Genomic DNA, 13,950 nt, shown 5'->3' on the forward strand with positions numbered 1-13,950 from the left:
GGGCAGGCTGCTCCTGGAAGGAGGTGAGAACTTGGGCAAGATAATTTTTTTCTCAAGTGAGTTAATCCTGAAAGACAGCTGACAGCTGAGGGCTGCTTCTTGTTTTTTTGAAGCTGCTGGAAGCATAAATTGTTGATTTTTTAGAACTGAGATCTAGACAGCACATTATGGTGTTCATCATAAAAGCTTTTCTTTTTACAGCTTGGTAGTCCTCAGAGCTAAGGAGGGGTGTATTAGTCAGGGTCCTTCAGAGGAACAGAACAAACCAAATGTGTATATGTACACATATAACAGGATGTAATTTATATAATATGTAATTATATATTAATATATGTTAGTACAATATATATTTTATATAATGTATGTTTTATATTATAAGTGTATATATTGTATTATATAATTATATATATCATTATATTGTTTATATTAAATATGTATTTTATGTTATATATAACATACTTTATATCATATATTTATAATATATATATAGAGAGAGGGGTCGAGGAGGGGTTGATTTTAAGGAACTGGCTTATGCAGTTATTTAAGATCCATTAGCATAACATCTGATCTACAAGCTTAACGTTGGTTAGGATTCACAAACAGACTGTAGACTCAGGAAGAGTTTCAGTTCAAGTCCAAAGGCAGCTTGCTAGCAGTATTCCTCCTTGTTCAAGAGAGATCAATCTTTATGCTGCTAGTAAGGCTGTTGACTGATTAGGTGAGGCCCACCTATATCAGAGGATCATCTGCCTTACTCCAAGTCTGCAGATTTAAATGTTAATCTGACCCAAAAAACATCTTCACAGAAATATCCAGAATAATGTTTAAGCAAATATATGGTCACCATGTCCCAACCAAGCTGACATTTAAAATTAACCATTACAAGTGCTCTGTTTGTGGATCATGGTACATTAAGTCTAATAATGTGGAAACTTTGACCTTAATAATGTAGTACGAGAGGTAGACATTTAAAATTAGTCATACTTAATATAAAGTTCTTCAACATAACAAAAAAGTAGCCAAAATTAAGCCATATATTTGTCTGAAGTAAATCTTCATCTTAATACATATACCACACCTACATATAATCTTTTAGAATATGGGAAAGAGGCTTTGTTTTTGCTGCTGATGCAGCCATGAGTATACTCAGGCTTCAGAAGAGGTTTGCCTCCAATGTCTTGTGCTCTGGTAAAAATGTTGGTTGGGTCTCAGTAAGACCAATGAAATCTCCAGTGCCAACTCCCATCAGCAAATCTGGATGCTGATTAAGGGTATGCTGAGCATCTGCGAGCATCTCCACTCCCAGGCTTGATACAGAAAAACACCTTGGCCACCGGGAGAGCAGGCATATGGTCATGGATAAGGAAATGGTCCTGACAGTGCTAGGATGCCTGAGAAGGTACCCTGGAAGAGGAGAATGAGAATTCTGCTGCTCAGAAGATACCGTGAATCTAAGATTTATCACTACCTGTGTCACAGTCTGTACTTAAAGGTGAAGGAAAATGCATTCAAAAACAAGTGAATTCTCTTGAACACGTCCAGAAGCTGAAGGCAGTAAAGGTCCAAAAGAAAGCTCCTGGCTGACCAGGCTGAGGTCCTCAGGTCTCAGACAAAGGAAGCACACAAGTTCTGGGAAGAATAGCTCCAGACCAAGAAGGAAGAAATCATCAAAACTCTATTCAATGAAGCAATGCCATTTGCAGCAGCATGGATGGACTTAGAGATTATTATACTAAGTGAAGTAAGCCAGACAGAAAAGTAACATATGATATCACTTATATGTGGAATTTAAAAACCTGATACAAATGAATTTATTTATAAAACAGATTCACAGACATAGAAAACAGACTTATGGTTACCAAAGAGGAAAGTGATGGGGGTGGGGATAAATTAGGAGTTTGGGATTAATAGATACACACTACTATATATAAACTAGATAATCAACAAGGACATACTGTATAGCACGGGAACTATATGCAATAGCTTGTAATAACCTATAATGGAAAAGAATATTTATACACATATATGTGTATATATATTTATAAATAATGTATAATTGAATCACTTTGCTGTACACCTGAAAGTAACACAACATTGTAAATCAACTATACTTCAATTAAAAAAAATCTATTCAAGGCAGAAAAGACCAAGAAATAAAGCTCCCCATCTTTCAGCAATTACATAGATCAGTCATTCAACTAAAAATAAAACCCTTATCTACCCTTCCCACCAAAAAAAAAAAAAAAATTGAAAGAAAGAAAATGCGGAAGGAAGGCCATAATGCTTTAACCTTTAGAGGATGTTTATAACGGTCCATTAGTTGCCTTACAGGTACTAATTCTTTCTCTCTGTGACAGATGCTTAGGCCATCACTGTGGATTGAATCCAGTATGAGAGCTCCAAAAAGAGCAAGGTCCAGGGCTTCTAGCCAGAGACTCATAGATATTATTAGTACACATGCTGTCTCTGCTATCCACACCCGTTTGGCTAAGGTTTCATGTATATGCAAATCGCACACCTCTAATATGTTGACACTGATGGAGTGCAGTGGTCCTCATTAGGAGCTCGGCAGCCCCCATGTGTAGGTTCTGATAAGGTGCTGTTGCCAGAAGTGAGATTTTGAGTTCTAATTTACACACACGAGCACATAGTAGCTTTATGAGTTTTCTGTGTAAAAGGAGCACAGGTAAAAGGGAATCAACTTTGAGCCATCTTGGTGATTTCAAACCATTTTGAGACTCACTCAAGAAGGCTGTCTGCCAGCAAGGGCATTCTTGTAGCAAAAGGCAGAAGTTGGGAATTAGAAGAGATCGTTTGGAAGCTATCTTCCACATGAGGAAAATATACATTTTTCAGAACCTGGCATGCATTTCATAAGAAGACACCTTATTTCCTAAATACCACTGAAAATATTAAGAAATATGGTAGGAAATGAACTCATAATAGCCAAATCCAGGTCTAATCCCAAATTAGAGGGATTAATAAAGGACATTTTGGGGAAGAAAGAAGATTTAAATAATATTTGGTATGATCAAGAGGATACATAATCTTAGTGTTCTGGTAAAGTCTTTACCAATAAAAAATTTTTAAAGGAGAAAAAACCCCCAAGTCTTTACAAGAAAATTGTGATCAAAGTATAAAACAAAACTATAGTATGGTATTGCAAGACTATTTCAATACAAATAGTCTCTAAAAGGTCATTACTTAGACATTTTCTTTTGAAGTACACTGTTTTGACTCAGGCTTCCATTCCTCTCTGTGTTGAATTATACTAAACAGTTAGGTGGAGAAAAATTATTATGTAACTATAACTAAAATCACTGTTAAGTTTTTAAATTATCGAAGTAAAACTACTGAAAAAGTACAGAAGGTTTAATGAATGTTATGAAAATAATAAAAATAATATGGTCTTTTTCAGTGACAGAGGTATTATAGGTGACAATTTTATGATGGATATAGAAGAGGAATATTGGAGGGAAATATAGGGAAGTTTATTTCTTAAAATGAATTTGTAGAAAGTCAAGATATACAATTTTTATAACCCAAGAAATAGATTCAAGTGTTATATTGAATCATTATCCTTGACAGGTAAAACAGAGTAGAATCCTAGTATATCTGAGTGGCTGTGACATAATACTAAGTAGCTGTCTGATATGAGACTTGTTACTCTTCTGCTTCTCCTTCCATTCTATTTTCTACCTGCTCATTCCCCATTCTGATGATTAGGAGTTAGCTTATTTCTTGATTGTCCTTTTAGTCATTCATTGCAACACTGAATCTGAGAGATCCCATGACTTAGGTATTTATAGATAGGGATACTGAACTAATCTTAAATTACAGATTCTATAGAAAAATTACCCCCTTCCAATTCTAATATTTAGTGTTTGTTTTCATCAGGAAAGTAACGTTTCAAAGTTACTGCGGACGACTTTTTATGTCCTGATTAACTGAAAGAGTGAGAGAAAGGTATTTAAGATTTTATATCCTTTCGTTCTGGTACTGATGGAAAGCTAAAGGAGTAGTGTTTCCTTATTTTTGGTGAAATAGTTGAAATTGTAATATGTTGAGTCATCAACCTTCAAATATTTATAGAGTGGAATGAATTTTTTAAAATATCCTTTTATTTTTATTTTTTAAACATCTTTATTGGAGTATAATTGCTTTACAATCGTGTGTTAGTTTCTGTTGTATAACAAAGTGAATCAGTTATACATATACATATAGCACCATATCTCCTCCCTCTTGCATCTCCCTCCCTCCCACCCTCCTTATCCCACCCCTCTAGGTGGTCACAAAGCACCGAGCTGATCTCCCTGTGCTATGCAGCTGCTTCCCACTCCACTAGCTATCTATTTTATGTTTGGTAGTGTATATATGTCCATGCCACTCTCTCACTTTGTCCCACCTTACCCTTCCCCCTCCCTGTATGGAATCTAAAAAAACAGAAGTCATGAAGAAGCTAGGGGCAAGATGGGAATAAAGACACAGACCTACTAAAGATATCCTTTTAAATGTATGATTCCTTCTCAATTTAGGTGACAAACGCCAGAGCCCTTGATTGCCTGGTCACTTGCCAAGGGATTCTAGAGTATTACCAGGTCCCCGTCTTTGGAGTAAAAGATAGCAATATGTTCCCTGGGTCGAGGAATTTTAGGTGGGGATTTTAGGTTTTAGTTGGGAGAGATATTAGAATAATGGAAATAGATGAATCCCTTAAGCTCCTATTTATCAGCTCATTATTTTGAAAAACTAACTGTGCAGTGGCTGCAAATATTTCCCACATGATTAGGCATTAGCATAAGGGTTTTGTTTACTTTGGGTAATACTAATCACATTTTCTTCGTGGCCAGTGAAGTTGATTTATATACAGACTATGTAAACCTTGCCATCCTCTTCACAGTAAAACAAAGAAATGAAGTTAAAATGTCTTTATTTTTCAATTAAATAATGTATGATAGCTTGAATCAATATTGGAATCAAAGTATAAAGAGTCCCAGACATGTCAAATAGCATTGAAAGCAGGGAAATTTGTGGGTACCATTTTAAATCACTGTTAGGGTGGATTGCCAGTCTCTATTATAGAAGTAAATTAACAGGGATGTTTTGGCTGAAACAGTGAAGAGGGATGTTGAATTCTGTTGCGCAGAAAGTATCCCATTTAGTTGCAGTTGGATGTGTTTGGCAACTTTTCCTATGTGTGTTGGTTTAATACACTATACCACACATACCCATCTGATCTCTACCATGAGGAAAGAGAGATTACTTACAATCTAAATAGGTTCATTCTTTGTTGTCAGGCAGAGATCTTTCTGGACTCTGATGACTCGAAATTCCTTTGCCCTTCTTTTTACCCTGAATCTCACATCACCTCTTACAATTCAAGCTGTGTAAATGTGTATGTGTGTAAGTGTGTGTACGCGTGCACATGCTTTTTTGTGTGTCTGTGAAGGACACTTGGGCTTATGTTTTTTAAGAAATGGAAATTTTATTTTGCAAGTCCTAAGATTTTTCCAGTATAATATTGTCACACAGTGTATGTGCAAAATGTTTAAGTGAATTTTGCTTTTAACTGAGTAAATTTCAGACACTTTGCAATTTCCTCTTAAAATCCATCCGGTTTCAAAAAGGAACATTTCTGTAAAGCTTTTATTTTCATATTATATTATTTGGTTTATTAGACTTTTATCCTCCTTTCCTTCAGAATCGGAATTTCAAGGTTGGTTACAGAATTTTAGAATTTTAGATTTTACAAATCAGTAAAATCAAAGGCTTTGATTTTTTTTTTTTTTTTCAAATTTTGCCAGTTGAAGTTTTGCCTTGATGATTTTAGGGAAAATTGTGAGGGACAGCTTAAGACTCAAGGAGATACCACAGCTCCTGAATTGTTTACAACTTGAGAAATGTAGGGCCTCAAATGGTTAAGTGAATCATCTTTATATTTTATACTCCAAACTAGTAGAGTGGGTCGTGTAGGTCACATTCAAAATTAAGGGTGAACTTTCCTAAGAAAAACAATTTGGTAATGTAATTGTATTGTATTTGTGATCTCACAAATACACTTTTTAAAAAATATTTTAATTTTATTGGGGATATAGTTGATTTACAATGTTGTTAGTTTCAAGTATACAGCAAAATGATTCAGTTATACAAATACATATATTCATTCTTTTTTTAAGACTCTTTTCTCATATAGATTATCACAGAATGAGTGGAATTCTCTGTGCTATACGGTAGGTCCTTGTTGGTTATCTATCCTATATACAGTAGTGTGTGTGTGTTCATCCCAAGCTCCTGATTTATCCCTACCTCCACATTTCCCCTTTGGTAACCATAAGTTTGTTTTTGATATCTGTAAGTCTGTTTCTGTTTGGTAAATAAGTTAAGTTGTATCTCTTTTTTTGTAGAATTAGATTCCACATATGCTTGATATCATATGATCTCTGTCTTTCTCTGACTTACTTCACTTAGTATGATAATCTCTAGGTCCATCCATGTTGCTGTAAATGGCATTATTTTATTCATGTTTTAATGGCTGAGCAATATGCCATTGTATACATGTACAACATCTTCTTTATCCATTCCTCTGTCAACAGACACTTAGGTTGCTTCCATGTCTTGGCTATTGTAAGTAGTGCTGCAATGAATATTGGGGTGCATATATCCTTTGGAATTATGGTTTTCTCCTGATGTATGCCCAGGAGTGGGATTGCTGGATCATATGGTAGTTCTATTTTTAGTTTTTTAAGGCATCTCCATACTGTTCTCCATAGTGGTTGTACCAATTTAGATTCCCACCAACAGTGTAGGAGGGTTCCCTTTTCTCCACACCCTCTCCAGCATTTTTTGTTAGCAGATATTTTGATGATGGCCATTTCTGACCAGTGTGAGGTGATACCTCATTGTAGTTTTGATTTACATTTTTCTGATAACTAGTGATGATGAGCATCTTTTCATGTACTTTTTGGCCACCTGTATGTTTTCTTTGGAGAAATGTCTATTTAGATCTTCTGACAATTTTTTGATTGGGTTACTTGTTTCTTTTATTAACATAGAACTGCATGAACTGTTTGTATATTTTGGAGATTAATCCCTTGTCAGTCGCTTCTTTTGCAACCGTTTTCTCCCATTCCATGGGTTGTCTTTTCATTTGTTTATGGTTTCCTTTGCTGTACAAAAGCTTTTAAGTTTAATTAGTTCCCATTTGTTTATTTTTGTTTTTATTTTCATGACTCTAGGAGGTGGATCTAAAAAGATATTGCTGTAATTTATGTCAGAGTGTTTTGCCTATGTTTTCCTCTAAGGGTTTTATAGTGTCTGGCCTTATATTTAGGTCTTTGATTCATTTTGAGTTTATTTTTGTGTATGGTGTTAGAGAATGTTCTAATTTCATTCTTTTATGTGTAGCTGTCCAGTTTTCCAAGCACCACTTAATGAAGAGATTGCCTTTTCTCCATTGTATATTCTTGCTTCCTGTGTCATAGATTAATTGACTATAGGTGCATGGGTTTATTTCTGGGCTTTCCATTATGTTCCATTGAGCTATATTTCTGTTTTTGTGTCAGTACATACTGTTTTTTGTTTGTTTGCTTTTTTTTTTTTTTTTTTTTTTTTGGCCACACTGCACAGCATGTGGATCTTAGTTCCCAGACCAGGGATCGAACCCATGCCCCCTGTAGTGGAAGCACAGAGTCTTAAACACTGGACTGCCAGGGAAGTCCCAGTGCCATACTGTTTTGTAGACTGTAGCTTTGTAGTATAGTCTGAAGTCAGGAAGCCTGATTCGTCCATCTTTGTTTTTCATTCTCAGGATTGCTTTGGCTGTTCAGGTCTTTTGTGTTTCCATATAAATTTAAAAAATTTTCTCATTCTGTGAAAAACACCATTGGTAACTTGATAGGGATTGTATTGAATCTGTAGATTGACTTGTGTAGTATAATCATTTGATTTTGATTTTTCCAATCCAAGAACATGGTTTATCTTTCCATCTGTTAATGACATCTCTGATTTCTTTCATCAGTGTCTTAAAGTTTTCAGAGTAGAGGTCTTTTGTCTCCTTAGTAAGTTTATTCCTAGGTATTTTTATTCTTTTTGATATGATGGTAAATAGGATTGTTTTCTTAATTTCTCTTTCTGATCTTTTGTTGTTAGTGTATAGGAATGCAAGAGATTTCTGTGTATTAATTTTGTGTCCTGCAACTTTACCAAATTCACTGATGAGCTCTAGTAGTTTTCTGGTAGCATTTAGGATTTTCTATGTATAATATCATGTCATCTGCAAACAGTGTCAATTTTACTTCTTTTCCAATTTGGATTCCTTTTATTTCTTTTTCTCCTCTGATTGCCAAGGCTAGTATTTCCAAAACTTTGTTCAATAAAAGTGGTGAAAATGGACATCTTGCCTTCTTCCTGATCTTAGAGGAAATGCTTTTAGCTTTTCACCATTGAAAATCATGTTAGCTTTGGATTTGTCATATATGGCCTCTTTATGTTGAGGTAAATTCCTTCTCTTCCCGCTTTCTGGAGAGCTTTAATCATAAATGGGTGTTGAATTTTGTCAAAAGCTTTTTCTGCATCTTTTGAGATAATCATATGGTTTTTATTCTTCAGTTTGTTAATGTGGTTTATCACACTGATTTACAGATATCAAAGAATCATTGTACCCCTGGGATAAATCCCACTTGATTGTGGTTTAGGATCCTTTTAATGTATTTTTGGATTTGGTTTGCTAGTATCTTGTTGAGTATTTTTGTGTCTATGTTCAGTAAAGCTTTTAAACTTAAAAATAAGTTTCTCATAATGTATGTCTAACACAAAATGACAAAAAGTTAAATATCAAAAGCTATAGAAAAATACATTTTTTGATGGATTAAATAGTTTTATATATTTTCGGTTTTACATATTCAAAGTGGGTTCTTGAGTTTAATGAGAAAAGCTGAGAGGACAAGTCTTTCATATTTACCCACATATTTACCTTTGCTGACACTCTTCATTCCTTTTGTGTGGATCCAGAGTTTTAATCATGTCTTATTTTCCTTCTACTTGAAGAACTTCCTTTAACATTTCCTATGGTGCAGGTCTGCTGGTACCACCTAGTCTGAATACATCATTATTAACCTTATTTTTTTCAATAACTTGGAAAAATGTTTAACAAAAATTCATATACAGTGTACATTTCCATTTTCTTATTAAATCTATAAAGGTACAGAAAAAAATTTTATGTCAAAATGTAACTAGTTTTCTTTAGATGAGGGGATTATAACTTATTTTTGACTACTTTTGTAGTAGTCAAAAATTTGATAAAATTGTTTCATTTTGTCTTATTCTTTTTATTATTGTGGTAAAATATATATAATGTAATATTTATCATTTTTACTTTTTGTAAGTGTACAATTCATTGGCATTAAATACATTCACAGTGTTGTGTAACCCCCAGGACTATTTATATCCAAACCGTTTTCATCATCTCCAACTAAAACTCTGTTCTTAACAGACAGTAGCTCACCCTTCCTGCTTGCTGTTCTACTTTCTATATTTATGAATTTGCCTATTCTAGGAACTTCATATAAATGGAATCATATGATATTTGTCCTTCTGTGTTGGGCTTATTTCACTAAGAATAATGTTCTTAAGTTCTATCCATATTATAGCATATATCAAAATTTCATTCTTTTTTTATGACTAAGAAAATATTTTTATATTTTAATTTTTGAAACATGTTCATAGACACTGCAATAATAAATGAAGGCTAAAATAACTAAAGATATTTTATTAGTAAAGGCTTTGCCTCTGAGCACTATCAGTCATCATTCAATTTAAGGTGAATGCTTATGTATTTTTAAGATTTAGTAAACAGTGTTCTATTTATGTGACTTTGTACAAACCAGACTCTGTCCTTGTATTCTCCTCCACCTTGAATGTATGCAATCTGAGGTAGCCATATGCTGGGAAATAGCTTTTTAAAATGATGCAGTTTGCTTACTAAATTCAGTAAATGTGGGATTGTTTTTGCTTTCAACAAAAGGTTATTGTATTGCTGCTATATACTCGGCACTGACAGGTAAAAAGTATTATAAGGCTCAAGCCATACGCTCCCCATGCTCACCATAGAGGAGAGGGATAAATAAGCAATGTTAATATGAAGGAAAACCAGGGCTACAGTGGATTCAGAAAGTGCTGTGGAAATAGACAGTAGGGTCTACTTCTTTCTGACTAAGGAAGAGAAACTATTTCCCAGAGAGGTAACCCACACACTGCATCAAGAAGGATAAATAGTATTTCTGAAGTTGAAGGAAACAGCAGAGCCATTCTAAGCAGAGAATCACACATGCAAAGCTATAATGAAGAAATAATGGTCATAAATTTAGCATATCAGGAGACAGAAGTGTGTAGAAGAAAGGAATAATAGAGGTGAGACACCAATTTTCAAATTAAAAGGTTGAAGGTAACCATAAAGAATGACCATTTATTTTTCTTCAAAAATTAAACAATATCAAGTGATTTAAGTTTAAATAGTAAAGCTTTATTTTAACCATGCTTGACTCTAGTAAAAGTAGATCTTTTGCCTTTTTTTTTTTTTTTTTTTGTAAATATCTTTGAATGCAATGTGCTCCAATTGAAAGATCTTAAGCTTTGGAGTTTTTACCTTTAATTATATTACTAATTAGCTTGATCTCTTGGGCAAGTAACTGAAAACTTAGTAAGATGACAATAAGTGAACTCCTGGCTCCACTGTCACTGAACTGCCCTGGAGCCTGAGGGGAGGGCAGCCTCACAGAGGCTGCTGGCTCTGGAGGGGTGGGCCCCAGCAGCCAAAACTATGACAGTCCTGGGGACCACAGGCCGGATCACTCATTCTGGGGTAAGCCAGCTGCCATGTCATGAGGACACTCAAGCAGCCCTAAGAGAGATCCATGTGGCAAGGAGCTGAGGCCTCCTACATACAGCCACATGACCGTGTGGATGACAGGCTCTTAGTGCTCCAGCCAGGCATCAGGGCTCTGTCTCAGAGGTGGGAGAGCCAGTCCAGGAAACTAGTCCACAAGAGAACTCCCAGCTACATGTAATATCAAACGGCGAAAATCTCCCAGAGATCTCCATCTCAACACCAAGACCCAGTTCCATTCTACGACCAGCAAGCTACAGTGCTGGACACCCTATGCCAAACAACTAACAAGAGAGGAACACAACCCCATCCATTAGCAGAAAGGCTGCCTAAAATCATAAAAAGGCCACAGACACCCCCAAAACACACCATCATATGTGGACCTGCCCAAGAGAAAGACAAGATACAGCCTCATCCAACAGAACACAAGCACTAGTCCCCTCCACCAGGAAGCCTACACAACCCACTGAACCAACCTTAGCCACTGGGGAACCCAAACCAAAAACAACGGGAACTACAAACCAGCAGCCTGTGAAAAGGAGACTGCAAACACAGTAAGTTAAGCAAAATGAGAAGATAGACAAACATACAGCAGATGAAGGAACAAGGCAAAACCCACCAGACCTAACAAATGAAGAGGAAATAGGTAGTCTAACTGAAAAAGAATTCAGAATAATGATAGTAAAGATGATCCAAAATCTTGGAAATAAAATGGAGAAATACAAGAAATGTTTAACAAGGACCTACAAGACCTAAAGAGCAAACAAACAGTGATGAACAACAAAATAAATGAAATGAAAAATTCTCTAGAAGGGATCAATAGCAGAATAACTAAGGCAGAAGAATGGATAAGTGACCTGGAAGATAAAATATTGGAAATAACTACTGCAGAGCAGAATAAAGAAAAAAGAATAAAAAGAATTGAGGACAGTCTCAGAGACCTCCAGCAGAAAATTAGATGAACGAACATTCAAATTATAGGGGTCCCAGAAGAAGAAGAGAAAAAGAAAGGGACTGAGATTTATGTGAAGAGATTATAGTTGAAAACTTCCCTAATATGGGAAAGGAAATAGTTAATCAAGCAGAGAGAGTCCCACACAGTATAAATACAAGGAGAAGCATGCCAGGACATATATTAATCAAATTATCAAAAATTAAATACAAAGAAAAAATATTAAAAGCAGCAAGAGAAAAACAACAAATAACACACAAGGGAATCCCCATAAGGTTAACAGCTGATCTTTCAGTAGCAACTCTACAAGCCAGAAGGGAGTGGCAGGACATATTTAAAGTGATGAAGGAGAAAAACCTACAACCGAGATTACTCTATCCAGCAAGGATCTCATTCAGATTTGAGAGAGAAATTTAAACCCTAACAGGCAAGCAAAATCTAAGAGAATTCAGCACCACTAAACCAGCTTTACAACAAATGCTAAAGGAACTTCTCTAGGCAGGGAACACAAGAGAAGCAAAAGACCTACAATAACAAACCCAAAATAATTAAGAAAATGTTAACAGGAACATACATATTGATAATTACCTTAAATGTAAATGGATTAAATGCTCCAACCAAAACACATAGACTGGCTGAATGGATACAGAAACAAGATCCATATATATGCTGTCTACAAGAGACCCACTTCAGACCTAGGGACACTTACAGACTGAAAGTGAGGGGATGGAAAAAGATATTCCATGCAAATGGAACTCAGAAGAAAGCTGGAGTAGCAATTCTCATATCAGACAAAATAGAATTTAAAATAAAAACTATTACAAGAGACAAAGAAGGACACTACTTAATGATCAAGGGATCGATCCATGAAGAAGATATAACAATTGTAAATATTTATGCACCCAACATAGGAGCACCTCAATACATAAGGCAAATACTAACAGCCATAAAAGGGGAAATCTACAGTTACACAATCATAGTAGGGGACTTTAACACCCCACTTTCACCAATGGACAGATCATCCAAAATGAAAATAAATAAGGAAACACAAGCTTTAAATGATACATTAAACAAAATGACTTAATTGATATTTATAGAGTATTCCATCCAAAAACAACAGAGTACACATTCTTCTCAAGTGCTTATGGAATGTTCTCCAGGATAGATCATATCTTGGGTCACAAATCTAGCCTTGGTAAATTTAAGAAAATTGAAACCTTATCAAGTATCTTTTCCAACTACAATGCTATGAGACTAGATATAAATAACCGGAAAAAATCTGTAAAAAATACAAACACATGGAGACTAAGCAACACACTACTTAATAACCAAGAGAGCACTGAAGAAATCAAAGAGGAAATTTTAAAAATACCTAGAAAAAAATGACCATGAAAACATGACAACCCAAAATCTATGGGATGCAGCAAGAGCAGTTCTAAAATGGAAGTTAATAGCAATACAATCCTACCTTAAGAAACAAGAAGCATCTCAAATAAACAACCTAACCTTGCACCTAAAGCAATTAGAGAAAGAAGAACAAAAAACCCCCAAAGTTAGCAAAAGGAAAGAAATCATAATGATGAGATCAGAAATAAATGAAAAAGAAATGAAGGAAACTATAGCAAAGATCAATAAAACTAAAAGTTGGATCTTTGAGAAGACAAACAAAATTGATAGACCATTAACCAGACTCATCAAGAAAAAAAGGAAGACTCAAATCAATAGAATTAGAAATGAAAAAGGAGAAGTAACAACTGACACTGCAGAAATACAAAGGATCATGAGCGATGACTACAAGCAACTATATGTCAATAAAATGGACAACCTGGAAGAAATGGACAAATTCTTAGAAATGCACAACCTTCAGAGACTAAATGAGGAAGAAATAGAAAATATGAACAGACCAATCACAAGCACTGAAATTGAAACAGTGATTAAAAATTTTCCAACAGGGCTTACCTGGTGGCGCAGTGGTTGAGAGTTCACCTGCCGATGCAAGGGACATGGGTTCGTGCCCCAGTCCGGGAAGATCCCACATGCCGTGGAGTGGCTGGGCCCGTGAGCCATGGCCACTGAGCCTGTGCTCCAGAACGGGAGAGGCCACAACAGTGAGAAG

The 13,950-nt window shown here is 35.3% G+C and overlaps 1 pseudogene; it reads left to right on the top strand.

Moving 5' to 3' along the window:
• The first annotated feature begins 1,127 nt into the window (after window positions 1–1,127).
• LOC131755699 (large ribosomal subunit protein eL19-like) lies at window positions 1,128–1,762 on the top strand (annotated as a pseudogene).
• The last annotated feature ends 12,188 nt before the right edge of the window (window positions 1,763–13,950 follow it).

This window comes from Kogia breviceps, chromosome 4, assembly GCF_026419965.1.
Source record: "Kogia breviceps isolate mKogBre1 chromosome 4, mKogBre1 haplotype 1, whole genome shotgun sequence".
NCBI classification, from domain to species: Eukaryota; Metazoa; Chordata; class Mammalia; order Artiodactyla; family Physeteridae; genus Kogia; species Kogia breviceps.